At 35.1% G+C, this 15,665-nt stretch overlaps 1 protein-coding gene across 3 annotated transcripts in view; it reads left to right on the top strand.

The window, feature by feature from the left end:
• The window catches only part of LRBA (LPS responsive beige-like anchor protein), a 731,121-nt gene that overhangs the window by 161,764 nt on the left and 553,692 nt on the right, over positions 1-15,665 (top strand). The gene's annotated exons all lie outside the window — the stretch shown is intronic.

The raw sequence follows: 15,665 nt of genomic DNA, 5'->3' as shown, positions 1-15,665 counted from the left end.
TCAGTTACTCTGTCTCTAGGTCTTACTCTAGTTGCCCACCACTTTTCTTCCCTTTTTTCTTTCCTTTCTGCTATTCCCTTTTCTTCTTCTACCTTCTTCTGTTTGAGTACTTTCTGGCTACTATGTAAGATAGAAAGATGAATCAGGAACACATCTTAGAAGTTACTGTCTAATATGGAAGATAATATAAGTACAAATATAAGTACAAAAAGACTAAAAAACTAAGGCAAGAAGGAATAAGTGGCATAGAAGAGATACAGTGAAAAGATAGCCTCACATGAAGACATCTGAGAGGTTTGTAGAAAAAAGGTCATTTGATGACAGCATTGAAGGGTGAATAGGATTTGGGGATGTAGAGTTTGGGGTGGTGAGAATCACTGGTGGAGGAATTGACATACATAAAGGTGAAAAGATGGTGTTACTGAGGAAAAAGCATGGTGAATTGTTGGTTTGCTTGGGGGTTAGTAAACGAAGAAGAGCGGTGATAAGTAATAGGGCAAATATAGACTACTATTTAATTATGGATGATCCTATAATCTCTCATATTACTGGTTAAATGTCAGTTCTCATGTTTTATTTTGGATGTTCATTGTAAAGTCTTATCAGCAGGGACAAAAGGTCTTACATATCTTCATGTCTCCATAGAACTGTGAATAGAGCTAAGTACTTGGCAGTTGCACATTAAATAATTTGATGTGGGAAGGAGAAGGAAAATAAACAGCATTATTGTTTGGGGCTATTTATTTCAGCTGTCATGTGGTACCCTGCCAGCCTGTGTGTGCCTTAGTGTCTCAGTCTTCTTTTATCAGTGAGGGATGAAATAGCTTCACCAGCTATCTTTTAAAGCACCTTTGTCATCACCACACACAGTAGGGTTTGGGAGTCACTCATCAGAGTAACGTTGGATGTGTATTTTATTATAGTGTCTTGGACCTCATCTCACAATCCTAATCTCAGTGTCATGGGATGTCCCCAGAAATTTGTTTTGAAGTCATCCTTTCTTATGCACCCTAATTTTGAGTGCCCCTTTGAGTGTATGGGGAATTAATTTTACTAATTTCCCTTCCTACCTTTACACTAACCTGCTACTATAATAAGCTCTTTAGAAAGTATTGCAGATACAGAGGAATTCTACATCAATTGAATATGGTCCCCAGTTAAGACCCCTTAATCCTTTTAAAAAAATTATTATTATTTTTTTTTTTTTTTTTTTTTTAAAGATTTTATTTATTTATTTGAGAGAGAGACCGTGAGAGAGAGCATGAGCAAGGAGAAGGTCAGAGAGCGGAGAAGGTCAGAGAGCGAAGCAGACTCCCCATGGAGCTGGGAGCCCGATGCGGGACTCGATCCCGGGACTCCGGGATCATGACCTGAGCCGAAGGCAGTCGTCCAACCAACTGAGCCACCCAGGCGTCCCTAAAAAAATTATTATTAAAGAAAACCTTTCTTATCATTCTGGAAACATGTTACAGTGCAGAGAATGTTGAAGGAAAAATATAAACTATTCTTACGTAGTTCTGATATCAGTATTTTTTAGACTCAATTTATACACAGAAAACCCGAAGTATGCTTTATATGTTTTATATGTATATATTTATAGTTTATGCCTTTATTATATATGGTTTATATGTATTTATAGCTTATTTAAAACTGTTACATAAAACTTACCATCTATATATATTTATAGTTTACATATTATACATAGTTATATATACAGGTTTAATTAGTTTATATATTTTCTTTACTCCAGTGACATATGGCTTTAAGCAGATATTAAAACCTTTACACAGAAAATAGTTACTTTATGGAGAGATCTCTTTTGCCTCTTGGTTCAAGAACTAGTCTTTGAATCAAGTTTTAGGAATAAAATTATAAAATGGAATAAATGCTGATTAAGTCAATTGCAGAAGATTTTTATCTGCATAAAACTGGACTTAAAATTATTTTGCTGTTAAAGTATACTTAAAAAAAAATATTTATTTGAAAGAAAAAGATCACAAGTAGGTAGAGAGAGGGGAAGGGAGGCGGGCCCCCTATTGAGCAGAGAGCCCGATGCAGGGCTCAATCCCAGGACCCTGGGATCATGACTTGAGCCGAAGGCAGGGGCTTTAACTCACTGAGCCATCCAGGTGCCCCTAAAGTATACTTTTAAAAATAAATGCTGGGCACCTGGGTGGCTCAGTTGGTTGAGCAGCTGCCTTTGACTCAGGTCATGATCCTGGACTTCCAGGATCGAGTCCCGCATTGGGCTCCCAGCTCCTTGGGGAGTCTGCTTCTCTCTCTGACCTTCTCCTTTCTCATGTTCTCTCTCACTCATTCTCTCTCAAATAAATAAATAAAATCTTTAAAAAAAAATAAAAATAAATGCTAAATCTTTACTTAACTCTGGGAGGGGGAAGAAGAAAGCTTAGAATTACAAATTGGTTCTTGCGATTTTTATCTTTAAAGTTTAGTAAGTGTCTTTAGTTTTATTTCTTTATGTGAATTGTTTTCATTGGTGAAAGCTTTTCTCATAAGGTTTATACAGAATTTATTTGAATATTCTATATTAATTATTTTTGGATTTTTAATATCTTGACATCCATTTTTAAAATAAAATGGACTACTGACATCCTAAGGTGCTTCAAATCAATATTTACTAAAGTTTAAGATGGAGCTTAAGTGATTCAGTAAGTAGGTGAACAATTTGTAGCATGCTGTTAAAAATCTGCCAGAAGTATTGGAACCACATTTTTTTCTCTGGAAATATTCATTCTAAAGCTTTATATTTTTATATATGCAATATTGAAGTGATGCTTATCTTTTCTTTTTGCAGCCATTTAAAATTTCAATATCATAAATTTATAACATGGTTCTTGATAAAGTACTGGTGTGTAAAAAACTAATGTTGCAGAATTGTATAGCTTTTGCAGAGTTACATCAGGATACATTCAGCTGCTATAAAAAGCCAAAGAAACTCAATTGCAATTTTATTGTCCAGTTTGATAGATTTCCTGCCACCTTTGTAGCAGGGAAGCTGTGTGTCACTGTATCTCTCTCTCTTCCAACAGCTGAACTAGATTTTATAAGCAGTGATAGGTCTTCCAGTGTAACTGCGCTGGTTGTTTACTTTGGTCTTAAGGTTTCAAATATGTACTTGTTAAGAGTAACCTTCGTAATTTCATTATTTTCTTACGTGTTCTCTAGGTTGTTGTTGCTTATCTTTTCCTTTTCTTCTTTTTTTTTTTTTTCTTTTTAAAATTAAGTAGCCTCTATGCCCATGGTGGAGCCTGAACTCCTGATCTGAGATCAAGAGTCCTATGCTCTGTTGACTAAGCCTGCCAGGCACCCCTCTTCTCCTGTTTTAAAATGCTTTAAATGAAACTCTGTCTTGAGTAATTAATTAATACTGTTTACACTTGGTATGCTAGATTGCTTCTACTCTTTAATTAAAATTTAAATTAAGGCATTTAGAGTATCTTGAATTATGAGAACTATTCTTTTTTTTTTTTTTTAAAGATTTTATTTATTTATTTGACAGAGAGAGATCACAAGTAGGCAGAGAGGCAGGCAGAGAGAGAGCGAGGAGGAAGCAGGCTCCCTGCTGAGCAGAGAGCCCGATGCGGGACTCGATCCCAGGACCCTGAGATCATGACCTGAGCCGAAGGCAGCGGCTTAACCCACTGAGCCACCCAGGCGCCCAGAATTATGAGAACTATTCTAAAACATTTTTTTCTAAACAAATAAAACTCAAAACTTTAGATACTGTATTTTGTCTAGGCCTATATTGTCACAACATAGAATGGGTCTATGACTTAAAATAATAAGTAAGTAAAAGTTACTCACACTTATATGAATTTCAGTGTCTGCATATTATTAGGTATATATAACACATCATATTATGGAGAAGTAAAGTTAAGAGCAAAAGCTGAGCTTGATATAACATCTGAATGCTATCAAGCTACTTGTTATTATAGGAAAGACTAATGGAGTAAATAATTTAATTTTACTTTTCATATCTGGCATTCTCCAAAATTTATTTGGAAAAATTCATGGAGGTGATATTTTAAAAATCTGTTGATTTATATTATTACAATGTATTGCATAAGTACTGTAGTTTAACTTTTCATTTATCCTACAGGAATGTTGGGTCTGTTTTTATATAAATATCTCCTATTTTGTAGGATAAATTCCCATAATTCCAAGAGTCTGCTCATGTGTTAAAAGGTTTTAATAGGAGCTCCTGGGTAGCTCAGTTGGTTAAGCATCTTAGTCTTGATTTTTGCTCAGGTCATGATCTCAGGGTCATGAGATTGAGCCTAACTTGAGATTCTCTCTCTCCCTCCACCCCTCATCCTGCTCACATGTGAGTGTTCTCTCTCCCAATAAATAAAATAAAATGAAATAAAATATTCTAATAGGTATTGCTAATTTACCATCTAAAAATTTTTAAGAATTTATAGTCTAGGTTTTCATGAGAGCACCTCTCTAGGCAATTCTTAACATTGGTTAAGTAAGATGGCTTTAAAAAAAAAACAATTAGTAAGTTATTAACTGATACTTTATGTCACTGTGCTTCCTATTTTCATCTGTATAAATCAGGATAATACTACCCACTTTTAGGGTTGCTCTGAAGATTATATATGCACTCGGAACAATATATGCCGAATGCTTAAGACAATATACAGTAAGTATTCTGTATATCTCAGCTGTTGCTACAAGTATTTAAAAATATATCTGATATTGCCTATCAAAGTGAACCTAACTTGGTATTTATTACATGTGTATTTTTAAGCATGTTGTGGAACTGGGGAGCTATTGATTTACATAGAAATTCTCATATTCTAAGGAATTATGAGGGTAGAGTATATTCTTTTAAAGAAGTTTATTTTAAATTGTACAGTGTTTTCCATATGTTAATTTGGTATTTATAGAGATTAAGAAAGTACTAAGTGATTAGAAAGCCTCTGTTTAAATTGGGGTTAATAAGGAAGTGTTGCTCAGAAATCATATTATGAAAGAATAAAGTTTGTTTTTATTAGAGTTGCTTACTAAAAAAAGAAAAGATGAACTTCAGACCCCAAATTGATAGAACTTTGATATAATATCTGTATATCAGTTAAAATTCTAGAAGGAAACAATTGAGTTGAATTAGTTTACTTTTCATATTCTGGATTTCTCCAAAACTATATTCAGAAAAATTGGTGGAGATAATTTTTCTAAAATGTATTGAAAATGGATTTAGAGATACCACCTTATACCACTTAGAATGGCCAAAATTAGCAAGACAGAAAACAACATGTGTTGGAGGGGATGTGGAGAAAGGGGAACCCTCTTACACTGTTGGTGGGAATGCAAGTTGGTGCAGCCACTTTGGAGAACAATGTGGAGATTTCTCAAGAAATTAAAAATAGAGCTTCCCTATGACCCTGCAATTGCACTACAGGGTATTTACCCCAAAGATACAGATGTAGTGAAAAGAAGAGCCATCTGTACCCCAATGTTTATAGCAGCAATGGTCATGGTCGCCAAACTGTGGAAAGAACCAAGATGCCCTTCAACAGACGAATGGATAAGGAAGATGGGGTCCATATACACCTTGGAGTATTATGCCTCCATCAGAAAGGATGAATACCCAACTTTTGTATCAACATGGACGAGATTATGGAAGAGATTATGTTGAGTGAAATAAGTCAGGCAGAGAGAGTCAATTATCATATGGTTTCACTTATTTGTGGAGCATAACAAATAGCATGGAGGACAAGGGGAGATGGAGAGGAGAAGGGAGTTGAGGGAAATTGGAAGGGGAGGTGAATCATAAGAGACTATGGACTCTGAAAAACAATCTGAGGGTTTGAAGGGGCGGGGGGTGGGAGGTTGGGGGAACCAGGTGGTGGGTATGGGAGAGGACACGGATTGCATGGAGCACTGGGTGTGTGGTGCAAAAACAATGAATACTGTTACGCTGAAAATAAATTTAAAAAAATGAATTTAAAGCCTTTGAGAATGAATAGCATTATTTAATATAGCATATGTGTAGGATTTATATATATATATATATATATATATATATATGTATATATAGATGATACTGTTAAAGCGAACCAGTGTCATCAGTTAAAGCACTAAAATAAGATTTTATTCAGGAACTGTTGCAATGGGAAAAGAGACCTGAGTGTATAACTGGGCTAAATTCCGAATACAGTGAGGAAAATTGGGGATTTATAGCTAAGGAGCAGGGTAGGAGTGGGGAAGAGGCTGAGAGGGTGGAAAATTCCCAAGAGGAACCATCCGGGTCAGGGAAGATGGTGGTTAAACACTTCTTTCTGAAAGCAGGCCAGGTTTATCAGGTGTCACTTGGGGCATGATGGGGTTGAGAAGTTTGATTCAGATTTCAGGGTGACCAGATACTGAGTGTGGGGATTCTTTCTAACCTGACTTAGGATTCTTGCTGAAACTCAGAGATGCAGGTCTGGCAAGGACAGGGTCTGGTTGAGAAGAGGATTCATAGGAACCTGAGATTTGCTCAAGGAGTCTTTTTTTTTTCCTACTTTAGAATCTCCTTTTTTTTTTTCTTTCCTTGGGAGATTGTATATAGCTATGTTCCTTTTTATTTATTTATTTATTTATTTTGGTAGGAGGTTTATTTGAAGCTGCATATGAGTAGAATAATAGGGTATACAAGTCAAATTCGTTTGAAAATAATTTCTTAATTTCTCTGGTAAATTATATAGTTGTCTTTTCAAGTTGTGGATGAATAAAGTGTACTTTTACTTATACTATGAACTTTTGTCTCCTCGTGGTTTGCAAAGCTTTTAATAGTCTAATACTTGCTTACTGTTTATATGCCTATTTGCTGTTTTTATTGCTTACCACACCTAGAAATGCTTTAATTTTATTGCTTTACTGAATAGCTCAGTGTCTTAAGTGAACCATGTCCTTTGACCATCCATTCTTATACACATTTAAAAAAATTTTTCTGTATGTCATCTCTCTTTGTCCTTAATCCTTTTCTATTTTGCAAGTAAGTATTTATTACTGAAATCCAAACTTGAATGTCAGTCTCATCCTGCTACTTCCAGATGCTCCCAGGTATTCCTAGGCAACTTAGATAATTTCTGTATATTTGTGGTAATATATTGTATATATCTCTAAACTACACTTCAAAGATTTCAAAAATTTAAAATATTTATAAAATTTATAAATTTTTAATAAATTAAAATTTATAGATTTACAAAATTTATAAAAGTATAAAAATACTTAAAATATTCCCAAAGGGTACGCAAAAAGTGTGAGGAAATGCAAAAGGATATTTCCTAGAACAGGAAGACTCAACATCATAAAGTTATAATAACTTGACATTTCTTTTGGATATTTTATAAATTTAGTGAAATATCAAGAAGATACTAAGCAGTCATTTTTCCTTTGGTGGGGAAAAACACTAGTTAGTTAGTTGTCAAAGCTAATTACTAAGGAAAAGTACAGCAAAATATATAAAAATATCCAGGGAAACTGTAACAAGCAATGAGAAGAGATTGACTCTACCAAATGCTAAAACATATTACCAAGTGTCACTAATTTTAAAAATATAGTATTGATACATGATGAGATAGGTTGACTGGGAGAACAGAAAAGAAAGTCCAGAAATACGTGAAATTTCATAGAGGCTTTAGTATATTATAACTGATGCATCTCAGATCACCTGGGAGAAGATAGTCTGTTCAGTAAATGGTGTTGGGACAATAGAAGGTTGACCTAGGTGGGAAAAAAAGTTGGAGCATCAGGAATTTTAAAGTATGGATTAATTAATGGAGGGCAGAAAAACCATAAATAAGTACTAAGAGAAGTACAGAATATTCTTCTATAATCTTAGATTGTATAAGAATTTCTATAATTTAAAATCTAGAACCATTAATGAGAGAAGAAAGACTAATAGTTTTTACTTCATTAAAACAAATAAAAATCTTTGTGATCAAAAAGTCAAACCAAATACCATCAGCAAATTGTTTAGAATCAGAGCAAAGGTAACATTGCTAACATATAAAGCCCTCCTAGAAAAAGATAGAAAAAAACCAATAGAAAAAATGGACTAAAGATATGATCAAACAGCCATAGAAAACTAAGTTAAAAATTACTATAGGACCTCTGGCTAGCTCAGCTGGTTAAGTGTCCAACTGTTCATTTCAGCTTAGGTCATGATCTCAGGGTCGTGAACTTGAGTGTCAGTCTCTGTGCTGGGTGTGAAGCCTGCTTAGGATTCTCTCTCTCAATCTGCCTCCCTCCCCCCATCAAAAAATTACTTTAGATGTATAAAAAGAGGCTTAATTTAGTCATTTGTAAGATTGCCGATTAAAACTATCCTGAAATAGTTCACTAAGATATAACTGACAAAAATATGGAACAGAATATATAGCACATTTTAGTAAAACAGGAAAATGAGAATTTGTTTGTATGTATATGCATGAAAATACCCTGGGAAGATACATAATAAGTTAATAACTGATCCCTTGACTGTTGGGAATTATGCAGGTGAGGACCAGTGGAAGTAGGGAAACATACTCCATACTATTTCTTGCTTTTGTTTTTTGTTTTTTAGATCGATTTATTTTAGAGAGAGCATGAGTGGGAGGGCAGAGGGAAAGGGAGAGAGAATCTGAAGCCGACTCTGCGCTAAGCATAGAGTTTGACAATGGGGCTCGATCTCATGAACTCGAGATCACAACCTGAGTTGAAACCAACAGTCAAAGGCTCAATTGACCACCCAGGTGCCTCTACATACTGTTTTATATTTGAATCATGTGAATTTTCGGAGAGGAAAACCTTTTCCTTGACTCTCTTAGAGTCCCTGGCTGGGCCTGAAAATTAAACTGACAAATAGAGGTTAACAGGAAAAAAAAAGCATATGTATGTACTTAATATGTTTTATGTTATTACATAGGAGCCTTTACATGAAAATGAAAGACATAAAGAAAGGGTTAAGCCTGAGTGTTTTTATACTAGGTTTGATGAAGAGTGGAAAGTCATGGAAAAATAATAGGACAGAGGGTATGAGTTAAGGGTAGTAACTGGGGGAAAATTAGCAAGACCTGTTAATTTGGATTCTTTTCTGTATAAGGAATGCTCCTTTCCTCTGGGGTTTAGGGAAGGCATCTCTCTCATGAGAGTCTTTAGAGAGGGGGAGAGATCCGAGAGGTCAGATAGTTCTTCCTACAGCTGCCTTTTCTCAAATTTCCTTCATTTTAAAATATTCAATATGCTGATGTACCATATTTTGTGGTAGTCCGTTCTGAACCCTATCAAAATATATTATCCTGTTCAGACAGTGCTTTTAAGTTTATTGTGTGGTGAAGGTATACTGCATATTATGTATAGGATTCGTTCTCCTCACAGGATTGTTTCTCTTTGTTATGAAACTTAAAAAATTTTTTTTATGGTATGCCTGGGTGGCTCATTCAGTTGGGTTTCCAACTGTTGATTTCAGCTCAGGTCTCAATCTTAGGGTCATGAATTCAAGCCCTGCCTTGGGCTCCATGCTGGACGTGGAACTTACTTTTAAAAAAATCAGAACAAAACAAAAACAAAAAGCCTTTTTTTGTAACCATTTTTTTAAAAAATAATTTTCTTAAGTATTTTTTTAGATAGCCGAGGCCTTATACTTGATACCTCTCTGTGAATGTTGTATTAAGGTAGCATTTAAGAACTTAAGTTTAACTAGAATATTCAGATTTGTAACCAAGATGCTTTGTATAAAATAGATCAGTAAATATTTTAACCTTATATATATTAATAACTTGGCTTTATTGTATCTGTTACCTTATACCATTGTTGTTGTGGGGTTAGAACCTCTTTAAAAGACTCTTTGTGGTAGTGATCATTTTGAGCTATGCTGATTGATATTCCATATAGGACGATTCAACTGTTTTTTTTTTTTAAAGATTTTATTTATTTATTTGACAGAGAGAAATCACAAGTAGATGGAGAGGCAGGCAGAGAGAGAGAGAGAGGGAAGCAGGCTCCCTGCCGAGCAGAGAGCCCGATGCGGGACTCGATCCCAGGACCCTGAGATCATGACCTGAGCCGAAGGCAGTGGCTTAACCCACTGAGCCACCCAGGCACCCCCGATTCAACTGTTTTTAATGAGACCTTATCAGCTATGAAATGTTGGCCACCTAAGAATTAGAAGTTAGTGTGTCATATTCAGCTGATATTTCCATAGGAAAATAACATGCCATGAAAAGATGCATTTTCTTGAAAAAGAAGGCCAGTTCCTAAACTTTGCCTAACATTTAAAAGTCTTAATTTTTATAGGTTAAAATCTTTTAAATATATGGATGAATAATGTTAATCTTTTGATGTATTATATTCATCTTTTCTCCTAATTAGTAAATTTGAGTACCAATTAAGCTGAAAGTAATGGCAAAATAAATGTAATCATTAGTTCATGAGTATCTTTAACTCCAGTAGTTTATAGAAGTGATTTCCAAACATTACAAACAGCTATAGATTAGCTATCAAATGATTGTGAAGATTAATGACTAGTCTTTTAGCTGGGTAATTTAGAACCGTATCTGGTAATTAATTAGGAATTATCAGTCACAAATACCTTTAGGAAAAACAGTATCAAAAAAGATAACAACAATGATAATTGCACAGTTGCCACTTAGCTTTTAGAGTAGTGAAGTAAATTAAAGAGAAATTTCAAAATCAGGTTCAGAATTTTGAAAGAATTTCTAGGATTTAAATTTACAGAAGGAAGAATAAACAAGTTGGTTTGCTTAGGAAATACAAAACACTATTTAGAACAGATTTGACTGCAAGTCTGTATAATCTGGAAAGAAAGAAGAAAGCTGGGGCGCCTGGGTGGCTCAGTGGGTTAAGCCTCTGCCTTCGGCTCAGGTCATGATCCCAGGGTCCTGGGATCAAGCCCCACATAGGGCTCTCTGCTCAGCAGGGAGCCTGCTTCCTCCTCTCTCTGCCTGCCCCTCTGCCTGCTTGTGACCTCTGTCTGTCAAATAAATAAATAAATAAATAAATCTTTAAAAAAAAAAGAAAGAAGAAAGCTACTCCCTGTGGCAGCTTCAGGATGTGCTTTATGAAAGTGTATATTGCTTTGAATTGAAATTGAATTATTATTATTATTATTAATACTAAAGTAGGCTCCACACTGGGTGTGGAGTCCAACATAGGGCTTGTACTTATGACCCTGAGATCAAGCTGTGAGCTGTGATCAAGAATCCAATGCTTAGCTTACTGAGCCACCCATGTACCCCTGAAATATGTATTATATAAAGCATCTTTTGCTCTTAGAATTTTAACATTTAATGACATTTTTTAAACTTCTTATCATTTATATACTTATTTTTTTAAAAAGTTTATTTAGGGGTGCCAGTCTGGCTCAGTTAGTTAAGTGTCTGCCTTCAGCTCGGGTCATGATCCCGGGGTCCTGGGATCAAGCTCCATGTCAGGCTCCCTGCTCGGCAGGGAGTCTGCTTCTCCGTCTCCTTCTGCCCTTCCCCCCAGTTTGTGCTCCGTCTCTCTCCCTCTCTCAAAGATAAATAAAATCTCAAAAAAACAAAGTTTATTTAAATAATCTCTGTACCCAACATGGGGCTCAAACAACCCTAAGATCAAGAGTTCCACACTCTTCTGACTGAGCCACCCAGGCGCCACTGGATTTATTTTTAGTTTTAATCACTAAAAGTTTTATTGTTTATTTATATTCTGATACCTAACACTTTGTTGATTTTTACATGTTTTTCCAAAACCATTTTTGCAGTGGTTCTGTCAGTCTATATAACTTGGTACTTTGGAATACTAACTCATAATACATTCAACGCTAGTAAAACGCTTACGATTATTTTTACTTAATGCCTGTCTTCTTTTGTTTTTTATATTCAGTTGACTCAAACTTACATGTCTCGATCATCTTGACATACTCTGACTAATTTTTTTTGGTGTTTATTTGTCTTGAGTTATGATTTATATTTCATGAGAATAGAAAACTCTTCTGTTTTTAGGTAGTGCATCTTGTGACTGCCACTAACATGTAATATTGTAATAAATTTTGACTGAAAGAGTGTGACTTTGTTAGAGCTATTTTTGACTGAAAGAACATGACTTTGTAATATAGAGCTATTTGCTAGGTGCACATCTGTCTCAGCATCATGATTGCTGGTAGATCTTTTTATGCCTTGGTGACCAGAAATACAGTGGAAATAGTATACATTTAGAATAGTATACCAGTGAACATTTAAGCCTGCTGTTTGACTGTAGTGAGACCAGCCTTTGGGTCTGTTTCCAAATACACTGCCAAAAACTTTGTCATTTCCAGCTTCTTAGCCTGAGAATGGGCTTTAGAAAATTTCCCAGCTTGTTACTATCCATTTATCTTTGCTGGTTCGTGCTTGTATTGTATACTTCCTTTCTTCCCAGGATAAAACCCTTTTATTTTCTATGAAGTTTATGCTTACATTAAAAACTTCTTTTGCATTTTGTATATATAAAATTCTGTATTTTGAATTTATTTTTATTCATCTTTTGCCCTTAATATCTCTTATTTGGGAGTTAGAGATCTTAATTTATTTTTAAGTCTGTGCTTATTTTTAAGCCTCCATTTGTTGTTTTTTAAATTTTTTATTTAAATTCTAGTTAGTTAATATATAGTGCAATATTAGTTTCAGGTGTTTAATATAGTGATTCACCACTTCCAGACTTCATCCAGTGCTCATCACAAGTGCACTCCTTAATCCCCATCACCTGTTTAACCCATTTCTCCACTCACTTCCCCTCTGCTAACCATCAGTTTCTCTGTAGTTAAGAGTCTGTTTCTTGGTTTACCTCTCTTTTTTCTCTTCGCTCATTTTCCCCCCTTAAATTCCACGTATGACTGAAATCATATGGTATTTGTCTTTCTGAGTTATTTTTCTTAGCATTAACTCCATCCACGTTGATTTAATTGGCAAGATTTTATCTTTTTTATGGCAGAGTAATATACCAATGTAATATATACCACATCTTCTTTATCCATTCATCAGTTGATGGACATTTGGGCTCTTTCCATAGTTTAGCTATTCTAGATAATGTTGCTATAAACATCAGGGTGCATGTATCCCTTGAATTTGTATTTTTGTAAAATTGGTAAATACCTATTAGGTAAATTACCTTTAGGTAAATATCTAGTAATGCAATTGCTGAATCATAGGGTAGTTCTATTTTTAATATTTGAGGAACCTCCATACTGTTTTCCAGAGTGGCTGTACTGGTTTGCATTGCCATGAACAGTGCAGGAGGGTTCCCCCTTGTTCGCATTCTTTCCAATACATGTTGTTTCTTGTGTTGTTAAGTTAGCTATTCTGACAGGTGTGAGGTGATACCTCATTGTAGTTTTGATATGTATTTTCCTGATGATGAAATGTTGCATCTTTTCATGTGTCTGTTAGCCATTTGTACATCTTTGAAGAAATGTCTGTTTATGTCTTCTGCCTGCTTTTTAATTGGGTTATTTGTTTTTTGGGGTGTTGAGTTTATAAGTTCTTTATATATTTTGATACTAAGCCTTTATCAGATATGTCATTTGTAAACATTTCCTATTCTTAAGGTTAACTTTTAGTTCTGTTGATTGTTTCCTTTGCTGTGTTGCAGTAGTTTATTTTTGCTTTTATTTCCCTGGTCTTGTGAGACATCTAGAAAGAAGTTGCTACAGTCAGTGTGAAAGAAGTTGCTATAGTCAGTGTGAAAGAACTTACTGCCTGTGTTCTCCTCTAGGATTTTTATAGTTTTAGGTTTCGCATTAAGGTCTTTAATCCATTTTGAATTTATTTTTGTGTTTGGTAGAAGAAAGTGGTCCAGTTTCATTCTTTTGCTTATTGCTGTCCAGTTTCCCTAATACCATTTGTTGAAGAGACATTCTTTTTCCCATTGGATATTCCTTCCTGCTTTCTCAAAGATTAATTGACCATTCAGTTGTGGGTTCCTCTCTCGGTTTTCTGTTCTGTACCATTGATCTCTGAGTCTGTTTTTATGCCAGGATCATACTATTTTGATCACTACAGTTTTGTAATATAACTGAAGTCTTAGGTTTTGGTACCCTTACATTACGCATTTTAGAGAGGAAAAATACAAGCAGCAGAGTTTATGTATACCCTTTATATATACCCTATATATACCCTCAAGAAGGTACTAGACGATTTACAGCACCAAAAGGAGAGAATGAAATAAGAGGAAGGTATGGGACATAGGAAACAGGAGAGGTAACAGAGAAGAGAGATAAGAAGGGATCACCAGGACAGTGACGAAGGGAAGGTCCCATGATGGCAACTGTGAAGTAGACATATGACAGTGCTTCCCCCTGACCCCTCTGCCTGCTGCTCTGCTTGCTTGTGATCTCTCTTTGTGTCAAATAAATAAATAAATAAATAAATTCTTTAAAAAAAAGAAAAAGAAAAAAAGGTATCAGATGTCTTCCTCCTTTTTTTTTTTTTTTTTTTAGATTTTATTTATTTATTTGACAGAGATCACAAGTAGGCAGAGAGGCAGGCAGAGAGAGAGGAGGAAGCAGGCTCCACGCTGAGCAGAGAGCCTGATGCGGGGCTCCATCCTAGGACCCTGGGATCATGACCTGAACCAAAGGCAGAGGCTTTAACCCACTGAGCCACCCAGGTGCCTCAGATGTCTTCCTCTTACTCAGAATTTCCTGATGGTCTCTCACACTAAGAATAAAATTAGAAGTTTTTAATACAATCTGTAATTCTCTTTAACCATGTTCTAGCCAATGCTTCCCGCGTGACCTTATCATCTACAGTTCTTTCAGCTGGTTTATTGTTCCTCAAACATACCAAGCTCGTTTTGGTGACCAGAGACTTTGCATTTGTTTTTCCTCCTGCCTGAAACTCTTTTCCTTTTGATATTCATATAATTTGTTCTCTAACTTTATTTTTATCTCTGTTCAATATAATATCCGTAGAGACCTTCCCTAATTACACTAGTTAAACACACCCTCCCACCTAGCATGTCATCTTCAATTATTCTCTTTTTTCTCCTTCAAAGCTCTTACTATTACTTGACATTATCTTATATTTTTGTATGTTTATGTTGTCAGTTTCTTTCTTTAGAGTGTAAGGTCCATGAAGGCAGGGACATTGTGTTGTTTATCACACAGTGTCTGGCATGCTTTGGATGTTCAATAAATTTTGCTGATTAAATAAAGAGGGATTGGTCAATTAAAATAACTTAGTTCAGGGAACCTGACTTACTCAATTGGTAGAGCATGAGACTCTTAGTCTCAGGGTTGTGAGTTCAAGCCCCATGTTGGGTGTAGAGCCTACTTAAAAACACCACCACCACCACCAACAACAACAACAAAACCCCCACAACTTAGTTCAAGAAAATGGTTGCTTTCTGGTTATAAAAGAAATTGATATTTTGTTAATGTTTACTGTGCTATTTTACTCTTTAGTGTGGAATATATGCATTTCATTTGAAATATTCAAAAAATTTCCCAAATACTTACAATTAGGAAAATGTTTATTTCCTTAACATTTCTATTTTGAGCTGTATCCCGTTATGGCATGAGTATAATGTATCTCAAGTAAAGGCTATTAAATTGCTATAAAAAAGGTGTGCAATATTTATACATTTGTTTACCTTTTACCCATGGGTATACATGCCTATAATTCAAAAAGGCCTAT

The sequence above is a fragment of the Mustela erminea genome, chromosome 2 (genome assembly GCF_009829155.1).
Source record: "Mustela erminea isolate mMusErm1 chromosome 2, mMusErm1.Pri, whole genome shotgun sequence".
NCBI lineage: Eukaryota > Metazoa > Chordata > Mammalia > Carnivora > Mustelidae > Mustela > Mustela erminea.
The sequence above is the reverse complement of the archived record's forward strand: the minus strand, read 5'-3'. Positions and strand labels throughout refer to the sequence as shown.